This window comes from Arachis stenosperma, chromosome 5 (genome assembly GCF_014773155.1).
Source record: "Arachis stenosperma cultivar V10309 chromosome 5, arast.V10309.gnm1.PFL2, whole genome shotgun sequence".
NCBI classification, from domain to species: Eukaryota; Viridiplantae; Streptophyta; class Magnoliopsida; order Fabales; family Fabaceae; genus Arachis; species Arachis stenosperma.
The window spans coordinates 43057141-43068277 of record NC_080381.1 but is presented as its reverse complement, the minus strand read 5'-3'; the positions used below and the strand labels follow the sequence as shown (position 1 = coordinate 43068277).

Below are 11137 nucleotides of genomic sequence, written 5' to 3'. Positions count from 1 at the left end.
GAATATATCTAATATGGTCCATTCTGAAAACATGTCAGATGGAATCTTTTGGTCAGCTGCTTGTATCTTCCCAAGCTTCATAGGGATTCACCATCTTTTTGTTTGAAGGTTTGAACATCCACTCTCAGCTTGCTCAGCTTTTGAGGAGGAAAGAATTTATCCAAGAAGGCTGTGACCAGTTATCCCAGGAGTCCAGGCTATCCTTAGGTTGTGAATCCAACCATATTCTAGCTCTGTCTCTTACAGCAAAAGGGAAAAGCATGTGTCTGTAGACTTCAGGATCAACTCCATTCGTCTTTACAGTCTCACAGATCTGCAAGAACTCAGTTAAAAACTGATAAGGATCTTCAGATGGAAGTCCATAAAACTTGCAGTTTTGTTGCATTAAGGCAACTAGCTGAGGTTTCAGCTCAAAGTTGTTGGCTCCAGTGGCAGGAATGGAGATGCTTGTTCCATCAAATTTGGACGTTGGCTTTGTGAAGTCACCAAGCATTCTCCTTGCATTATTATTATTTTCGGCTGCCATCTCCTTCTCTTATTCGAAAATTTCTGAAAGGTTGTTTCTGGATTGTTGTAATTTAGCTTCTCTTAATTTTCTCTTCAGAGTCCTTTCAGGTTCTGGATCAATTTCAACAAGAGTGCCTTTTTCCCTGCTCCTGCTCATATGAAAGAGAAGAAAACAAGAAAAGAAAGAGGAATCCTCTATGTCACAGTATAGAGATTCCTTTATGTTAGTAGAAGAAGAAAAGGGGTAGAAGAATGAAGAAGAATTCGGATTTTTAGATGGAGAGAGGTGAAGAGAAGTGTTAGTAATTAAATAATTAAATAGAATAAGAAAAGAGAAAGAAAATTTCGAAAATAATTTTGAAAAAGAGATTAGTAATTTTCGAAAATTAGAGATAACCTGTAATTAAAATTAAAACATGAAACAATTAGTTAATTAAAAAGAATTTTTTGAAAAAGAGAGAGATATTTTCAAAAATAGAAGAGGGAGAAGTAGTTAGGTGATTTTGAAAAAGATAAGAAACAAACAAAAAGTTAGTTAGTTGATTGAAAAAGATATTGAAATTAAAATTTTTAAAAAGATAAGAAGAAAAGAAGTTAGATAAGATATTTTTGAAATCAAATTTTGAAAAATATAAAATTTTGAAAAGGGATAAGATAAAAAGATAAGATAAAAGTTTTAAGAAAAAGATATTTTGAAAAAGATTTAATTTTTAAAATGACTTTAAAATAACAAGAAACTACAAGATAAGATTCTAGAATTTAAAGATTGAACCTTTCTTAACAAGAAAGTAACAAACTTCAAATTTTTGAACCAATCACATTAATTGTTAGCTAATTTTCGAAAATTAGATATAAAAGCTAAGAAAAAGACTTTTTGAAAAATAATTTTTAAAATTTTCGAAAATAATAAAAAAAATTGAAAAATATATGATTTTTGAAAAAGATTTTGAAAAGATAAAATTTTTTAAAATTGAAATTTTGACTTGACTTGTAAGAAACAACTAATTTTTAAAAAGAGTAAAGTATTGTTTTTGTCCCCAACGTTTGGGGTAAATCTCAAAATTGTCCCTAACGTTTCAATCGTCCTATTTACGTCCCTAACGTTTTAAAATTGACTTAATGTTGTCCTGCCGTTAGGGATCCGTTAATAAAATTAACGGTGGGACAAAATTGAGACGATTTTGAAACGTTAGGGACGTAAATAAGACTAAAACGTTAGGGACAAAAACGATACATAGAAATAAATTTTAATTTTATTCTTCAATAATATCAATTTTTACTATACATAGTATTCAAATTTTTAATCATATTTACACTTAATCACCTTATTTTCATTCTAAATAAATTAATTTTTTTTATAATTTTACGCTTAAAGTAATATAATTTTTTATAAATAAATAAATTTTATACTTTCATTTTAAATAAATAATGTAATTTTACTTTCATTACTTAATCACATTACTTATATTTTTTTATAGTTTTACACTTTCATTCTAATCACATTACATTATTTATTTAGAATAAAAGTGTAAAATTTATTTATTTATAAAAAAATACATTACTTTAAGTGTAAAATTAAAAAAATAAATTTATTTAGAATGAAAATAAGGTGATTAAGTGTAAATATGATTAAAAATAATTGAATACTATGTACAGTAACAAATTGATATTATTGAATAATAAAATTAAAATTTATTTTTATGTATCGTTTTTGTCCCCAACGTTTTAGTCCTATTTACGTTCCTAACGTTTCAAAATCGTCTCAATTTTGTCCCGCCGTTAATTTTATTAACGGATCCCTAACGGCAGGACAACATTGAGTCAATTTTAAAACGTTAGGGACGTAAATAGGACGATTGAAACGTTAGGGATAATTTTGAGATTTACCCCAAACGTTGGGGACAAAAACAATACTTTACTCTTTTAAAAATTTTTGACCAAGTCAACCCAAAATTTCGAAAATTTGGAGGGAAATAAGGAAAAGATATTTTTTTTATTTTTGAATTTTTAATTATGAGAGAGAAAAACAACAAAAATACTCAATGCATGAAATTTTTAGATCAAAACAATGAATGCATGCAAGAATGCTATGAATGTCAAGATGAACACCAAGATCACTTTGAAGATCATGATGAACATCAAGAACATAATTTTGAAAAATTTTTTGATGCAAAGAAAACATGCAAGACACCAAACTTAGAAATTTTTAATGCTTGGAAAATATGAATGCAAAGATGCACATGAAAAACAAGAAAAGACACAAAACAAGAAAACATCAAGATCAAACAAGAAGACTTGTCAAGAACAACTTGAAGATCATAAAGAACACTATGAATGCATGGGATTTTCGAAAAATGCAAGAAAATTTTTTAAAGCATGCAATTGACACCAAACTTAAAAATTGACTCAAGACTCAAACAAGAACACAAAATATTTTTGATTTTTATGATTTTATGATTTTTTTGATTTTTATTAATTTTTTTTTTCGAAAAAAAAAATTTGGAAAAACGAAAAAGAAAAGAAAAATTTTGAAAAAATTTTTGAAAAGAAAATTACCTAATCTGAGCAACAAGATGAACCGTCCCCGGCAACGGCGCCAAAAACTTGGTGTTGTTGCTGGATTAAAACTTGGCACCATTGTGGGTTGGAAACAATTGTTTGAATTGTTGTTCGAAATTGATTGTTCCCCGGCAACGGCGCCAAAAACTTGGTGGACGAAATTGTGATCTATTGTCTTTGTACTTGTATGAAATTTAATAATTGTCTCTATTTGAATTCACAACTCCGTTCAACTAACCAACAAGTGTACTAGGTCGTCCAAGTAATAAACCTTACGTGAGTAAGGGTCGATCCCACAGAGATTGTTGGTATGAAGCAAGCTATAATCACCTTGTAAATCTCAGTTAGGCAGATTAAATTGGTTTATGGTTTCGAAAATTAATAATAAAAAGAAAATAAAAAGGGATAGAAATACTTATGTAAATCAATGGTGGAAATTTCAGATAGGTGTATGGAGATACTGTGTTCCTCTTGAAACTCTACTTCACTACTCACTCTTCTTTCAATCTTTCTTACTCCTTTCCATGGCAAGCTGTATGTAGGGCATCACTATCATCAATGGCTACTTTTAATCCTCTCGGGAAAATGGTCCTATGCGCTGTCACTGCACGGCTAATCGTCTGGAGGCATCACCCTTGGTTGATAGCTACATCCCATCCTCTCAGTGAAAATGGTCCAAATGCTCTGTCACAGCACGGCTAATCATCTGTCGGTTCTCAATCAGGTTGGAATAGAATCCATTGATTCTTTTGCATTTGTCACTAACGCCCAGCCTTCAGGAGTTTGAAGCTTGTCACAGTCATTCAATACCGGAATCCTACTCGGAATACCACAGACAAGGTTAGACTTTCCGGATTCCCAGGATCCTACTCGGAATACCACAGACAAGGTTAGACTTTCCGGATCCCCATGAATGCCGCCATCTATCTAGCTTATACCACGAAGATTCTGTTGGGGAATCTAAGAGATATGCGCCCGGCCTAAGATAGAACGGAAGTGGTTGTCAATCACGCGTGTTCATATGTGAGAATGATGATGAGTGTCACGGATCATCACATTCATCAAAGTGTTGTGCAACGTATATCTTGGAATAAGAATAAGAGAGAATTGAATAAAAAGTAATAGTAATTGTATTGAAACTTTGAGGTACAGCAGAGCTCCACACCCTTAATCTATAGTGTGCAGAAACTCCACCGTTGAAAATACATAAGTGAAAGGTTCAGGCATGGCCGAATGGCCAACCCCCTGAGTGATCAAGAGACCGAATAATCAAAGGCTAAACAGTCAAGAGATTAAACTGTCAAAAGATGTCTAATACAATAGTAACTTATCCTATTTATACTAGACTAGCTACTAGGGTTTACATGAGTAAGTAATTGATGCATAAATCCACTTCCGGGGCCCACTTGGTGTATGCTTGGGCTGAGCTTGATCAATCCACGAGCTGAGGCTTCTCTTGGAGTTGAACTCCGAGTTATGACGTGTTTTGGGCGTTCAACTCCGGATCATGACGTTTTTCTGGCGTTTAACTCCAGACAGCAGCATGTACTTGGCGTTCAACGCCAAGTTACGTCGTCAATTTCCGAATGAAGTATAAACTATTATATATTGCTGGAAAGCTCTAGATGTCTACTTTCCAACGCCATTGAGAGCGCGCCAATTGGAGTTCTGTAGCTCCAGAAAATCCATTTCGAGTGCAGGGAGGTCAGATTCCAACAGCATCAGCAATCTTTTTGTCAGCCTTTTTCAGAGTTTTGCTCAAGTCCTTCAATTTCAGCCAGAAATTACCTGAAATCACAGAAAAACACACAAACTCATAGTAAAGTTCAGAAATGTGAATTTAACATAAAAACTAATGAAAACATCCCTAAAAGTAGCTTGAACTTACTAAAAACTACCTAAAAACAATGCCAAAAAGCGTATAAATTATCCGCTCATCATGGACCCCACAGGATCCCCACCTACTATATTCCCACCTTACCTCCTAATCCTATTTCACTCTTTCCCATGTCACACTTCCCAAAAACCCTTCACCAATCACCTCAATCTCTCTTCCCAATCACCTATTCACCACTCACATCCATCCACTCTTCCCCATAAACCCCATCTACCTTCAAAATTTAAAAACATTTTCCCACCCAATCCCACCCTAAATGGCCGAACCTACCCTCTCCCCTTTCCCTATATATACCCTTCCATTCTACTTCATTTTCACACAACACAACCCCCTCTTCCATACTTTGGCCGAACTTACACTTCCCCTTCTCCTCCATATTCTCTTCTTCTTCTCTTCTCTTCTTTCTTCTCTTGCTTGAGGACGAGCAATATTTTAAGTTTGGTGTGGTCAAAGCATAATCTTTTTTGTTTTCCATTACCATCAATGGCACCTAAGGCCGGAGAATCCTCTAGAAAAGGAAAAGGGAAGACAAAAGCTTCCACCTCCGAGTCATGGGAGATGGAAAGATTCATCTCCAAGAGCCATCAAGACCACTTCTATGATGTTGTGGCAAAGAAGAAGGTGATCCCTGAGGTCTCTTTCAAGCTCAAGAAAAATGAGTATCCGGAGATCTGACATGAGATCCGAAGGAGAGGTTGGGAAGTCCTAACCAACCCCATGCAACAAGTCGGAATCTTAATGGTTCAAGAGTTCTATGCCAATGCATGGATCACTAGAAACCATGATCAAAGTATGAACCCGAGTCCAAAGAATTACCTCACAATGGTTCGGGGGAAATACTTAGATTTTAGTCCGGAGAATGTGAGGTTGGCATTCCACTTGCCCATGATGCAAGGAGATGAACGCCCCTACACTAGAAGGGTCAACTTTAATCAAAGGTTGGACCAAGTCCTAATGGACATATGTATGGAAGAAGCTCAATGGAAAAGAGACTCCAAAGTCAAGCCAGTTCAGCTAAGAAGACTGGACCTCAAGCCTGTGGCTAGAGGATGGTTGGAGTTCATTCAACGCTCCATCATTCCCACTAGCAACCGATCCGAAGTTACTGTGGATCGGGCCATCATGATTCATAGCATCATGATTGGAGAGGAAGTAGAAGTTCATGAAGTCATCTCTAATGAAATCTACAAAATAGCCGAAAAGCCCTCCACCATGGCAAGGCTAGCTTTTCCTCATCTTATTTGCCATCTATGTTACTCAACTGGAGTTATCATAGAAGGAGACATCTCCATTGAAGAGGATAAGCCCATCACTAAGAAGAGGATGGAGCAAGCAAGAGAGACCCTCCACGGCTCTCAAGAGATGCATGAGGAAGCTCATCATCAAGAATTCCCTGAGACGCCTCAAGGGATGCACTTTCCTCCCAATAACTATTGGGAACAACTCAACACTTCCTTAGAAGATTTGAGCCAAAATGTGGAACAATTAAGGGTGGAACATCATGAGCACTCCATCATTCTCCATGAAATAAGAGAAGAACAAAGAGCAATGAGGGAGGAGCAACAAAGGCAAGGAAGGGACATAGAAGAGCTTAAGGACATTGTTGATCCTTCAAGAAGAAGACGCCACTAAGGTGGATTCATTCCTTGTTCTTATTTCTTTCTGTTTTTCGGTTTCTATGTTATGTTTATCTATATTTTGTGTCTCTACTTCATGATCATTAGTATGTAGTAACCATGTCTTAAAGCTATGAATAAAATCCATTAGTCCTTTACCTCTCTTAAATGAAATATGCTTTAATTCAAAAGAACAAGAAGTACATGAATTTCGAAAATTGTCCTTGAATTTAATTTAATTATATTGATGTGGTGACAATACTTTTTGTTTTCTGAATGAATGCTTGAACAGTGCATATTTTTGATCTTGTTGTTTATGAGTGTTAAAATTGTTGGCTCTTGAAAGAATGATGAACAAGGAAAAATGTTATTCACAATCTGAAAAATCATGAAATTGATTCTTGAAGCAAGAAAAAGCAGTGAAAAAGCAAAAGCTTGTGAAAAAAAAAATTTGGCAAGAAAAAGAAAAAGCAAGCAGAAAAAGCCAATAGACCTTAAAACCAAAAGGCAAGGGTAAAAAGGATCCAAAGCAAAAGAGTGTGCTTAAGAGCTCTGGACACCACTAACTGGGGACTCTAGCAAAGTTGAGTCACAATCTGAAAAGGTTCACCCAGTCATGTGTCTGTGGCATTTATGTATCCGGTGGTAATACTGGAAAACAAAATGCTTAGGGCCACGGCCAAGACTCATAAGTAGCTGTGTTCAAGAATCAACATGCTTAACTAGGAAATTCAATAACACCATCCGAAATTCTAAGTTCCTAGAGAAGCCAATCATTCTAAACTTCAAAGGAAAAAGTGAGATGCCAAAACTATTCAGAGGTAAAAAGCTACAAGTCCCGCTCATCTAATTAGAATTAATATTCATTGATATTCTGGAATTTATAGTATATTCTCTTCTTTTTATCCTATTTGATTTTCAGTTGCTTGGGGACAAGCAACAATTTAAGTTTGGTGTTGTGATGAGCGGATAATTTATACGCTTTTTGGCATTGTTTTTAGGTAGTTTTTAGTAAGTACAAACTACTTTTAGGGATGTTTTCATTAGTTTTTATGTTAAATTCACATTTCTGGACTTTACTATGAGTTTGTGTATTTTTCTGTAATTTCAGGTAATTTCTGGCTGAAATTGAGGGACTTGAGCAAAACTCTGAAAAAGGCTGACAAAAGGACTGCTGATGCTGTTGGAATCTGACCTTCCTGCACTCAAAATAAATTTTCGGGAGCTACAGAACTCCAAATGGCGCGCTCTCAATGGCGTTGGAAAGTAGACATCCAGAGCTTTTCAGCAATATATAATAGTCCATACTTTATTTGGGAATTGACGACGTAAATTGGCGTTGAATGCCAATTACATGTTGCTGTCTGGAGTTAAACGCCAAAAACACGTCACGACCCGGAGTTGAACGCCCAAAACACGTTATAACTCGGCGTTCAACTCCAAGAAAAGCCTCAGCTCGTGGATAGATCAAGCTCAGCCCAAGCATACACCAAGTGGGCCCCGGAAGTGGATTTATGCATCAATTACTTACTCATGTAAACCCTAGTAGCTAGTCTAGTATAAATAGGATAATTTACTATTGTATTAGACGTCTTTTGACCACGTTTCATCTTTGGTCTCAGTTTTGTTTTATTCTTCATCTTAAGAGGCTATTGATCACGTTTTAGGGGGCTGGCCATTTGGCCATGCCTGAACCTTTCACTTATGTATTTTCAACGGTGGAGTTTCTGCACACCATAGATTAAGGGTGTGGAGCTCTGCTGTACCTCAAGTTTCAATACAATTACTATTACTTTCTATTCAATTCTCTTTTATTCTTATTCCAAGATATACGTTGCACAACACTTTGATGAATGTGATGATCCGTGACACTCATCATCATTCTCACCTATGAATGCGCGTGACTGACAACCACTTCCGTTCTACTTTAGGCCGGGCGCATATCTCTTAGATTCCCCAACAGAATCTTCGTGGTATAAGCTAGATAGATGGCGGCATTCATGGGGATCCGGAAAGTCTAACCTTGTCTGTGGTATTCCGAGTAGGATCCCGGGAATCCAGAAAGTCTAACCTTGTCCGTGGTATTCCGAGTAGGATTCCGGTATTGAATGACTGTGACGAGCTTCAAACTCCTGAAGGCTGGGCATTAGTGACAGACGCAAAAGAATCAACGGATTCTACTCCAACCTAATTGAGAACCGACAGATGATTAGTCGTGCTATGACAGAGCATTTGGACCATTTTCACTGAGAGGATGGGATGTAGCCATCAACAAGGGTGATGCCTCCAGACGATTAGCCGTGCAGTGACAGCGCATAGGACCATTTTCCCGAGAGGATTAAAAGTAGCCATTGATGATGGTGATGCCCTACATACAGCTTGCCATGGAAAGGAGTAAGAAGGATTGGATGAAAGCAATAAGAAAGTAGAGATTCGAAAGGATTCTAGCATCTCCACACGCCTATCTGAAATTCCCACTATTTATTTACATAAGTATTTCTATCCTATTTTATTTTCTGTTTATTTTTATTAATCATATTTGATTTTCTAAATTCTATAATTTTATCCTCCTGACTGAGATTTACAAGGTGACCATAGCTTGCTTCATACCAACAATCTCTGTGGGATCGACCCTTACTCACGTAAGGTATTACTTGGATGACCCAGTACACTTGCTAGTTTAGTTGAATGAAGTTGTGATCATAAATTCCAATAGAGCCAATTTTTAAATCTCATGCAAATACAAAGAGGATCACAATTTCGTCCACCAGGCATTAAGTTGATGCTTGCTCCCAGGTCATAGAGCCCTTTTTCAAACATTGTCTCTCCTATAGCACAGGGAATGTAGAAACTCCCTGGATCCTTCTTCTTTGTAGGTGGCCCTGTTTGGATAATAGCACTGCACTCCCTATTCATCTTTATTATCTGGCCACCCTTCAATGAACTCTTTTTGGCCAGTAGCTCCTTTATATACTTGATGTAGGAGGGCATTTGCTGGAGGGCGTTAATGAATGGTATATTCACATCAAGAGATGCAAACATGTCGAGGAACCTTGAATACATTCTTCCTGCTACACCACCCTTAAGACTTTGGGGGAAGGGTGCATATGGGTTTAAGATCTCCCCTTTTTTTAGCTCTTCCCTGAGTGTGGGTTGGGGTGCATGATTTTCTTTTGGACTATCTTGGAGGTGTTCTGTTTGTATGTCTACTTCCTCCACACTCCTCTCATCACTTGTGGTGATCATCTTACATTTTTCCCACCTGACCTTCCTTGTTTCTCCTCTTGGATTCTTCTCCATGTCACTGGGGAATCCATCAGTGGGTTTGGGAATTTGTTGAGATAGATACCCTACTTGGGACTCCAGTCTCTTGATGGTTTCCCCTTGGTTTTTGATATTGGCTCGCACATCAACCTTAAACACCTTATTGTCTTGGACTTCTCTACATATGTCTTCAAGTAGAGTCTCAATCTTTGAAAGTCTATCCTCGGTTAGTGATGGTGGGGTGAGATTAGGTGGTTGTTGATAGGATCTCTGTGAGATATGTTGGTGAGTTGCATTGTTGTTGGAATTGTGGTTGTGGCATCTCTGGTCTTGGCCTTGGTCTTGTTGATTTCTCCATCCAAAGTTAGGGTGATTTCTCCATCCAGAATTGTAAGTTTTAGAGTATGGATCATGGATTTGTCTGGGTGAGTTTCCAACGTAGTTGGCTTGTTCCCAGTCACCTTCTTCCCCTGCATTCACTCCTTCTTAAGCTGGTGTTAAAGTGATGACTGCTACAACTTAATTTTCCTCCACCTTCTTGGTAAAATCTGCTAGCTGCTTGGTGATCATCTTATTTTGAGCCAGCAATGCATCCATGTGGTTCAGCTCCATTACTCCTCGAGTGTTGCTTCTTTCAGAAGCATAGAAGTAGTCATTCTCAGCTACCATCTCAATGACATCTATGGCTTCTTCAATGGTTTTCTTCTTGTTTAGAGAGCCCCCTGAGGAATGGTCTACACCCTTCTTTGACTCATAAGAGAGACCTTCATAGAAAATGTGAAGCTGAACCCATTCATTGAACATGTCTGGTGGGCATCTTCTTGTTAAGTCCTTGAATCTCTCCCATGCCTCATAGAGAGTCTCACCATCTTGTTGCCTAAAAGTTTGCACCTCAGCTCTCAGCCTGTTAATTTTTTGAGGAGGGTAGAATCTTGCAAAAAACTTGTTCACCACTTCTTCCCAATTTTTTAAGCATTCCTTCGAGAAGGATTCAAGCCACTTGGATGCTTTGTCCCTGAGTGAAAAAGGGAACAAAAGTAGCCTATAGACATCCGGGTGGACTCCATTAGACTTCACAGTGTCACATATTCTCAGGAAGGTGGTTAGATGTTGATTGGGGTCTTCTTGGGCACTTCCTCCAAATGAGAAATTTTTTTGAACAAGGGTGATGAGCTGGGGTTTTAATTCAAAGTTGTTGGCATGTATGGTGGGCTTTTGGATGCTACTTCCATAATTTTCTGGATTTGGATTGATGTAAGAGCCTAGAACTCTCCTTTCTTACCCAGCATGATTT

The 11137-nt window shown here is 37.2% G+C and overlaps 1 non-coding gene across 1 annotated transcript; it reads left to right on the top strand.

Annotated features, from left to right (window-relative positions):
- Nucleotides 1-10645: 10645 nt before the first annotated feature.
- On the top strand, nucleotides 10646-10749 carry LOC130983344 (small nucleolar RNA R71). The gene has a single exon (XR_009087340.1). It is a non-coding gene; the product is annotated as a small nucleolar RNA R71 (small nucleolar RNA).
- The last annotated feature ends 388 nt before the right edge of the window (nucleotides 10750-11137 follow it).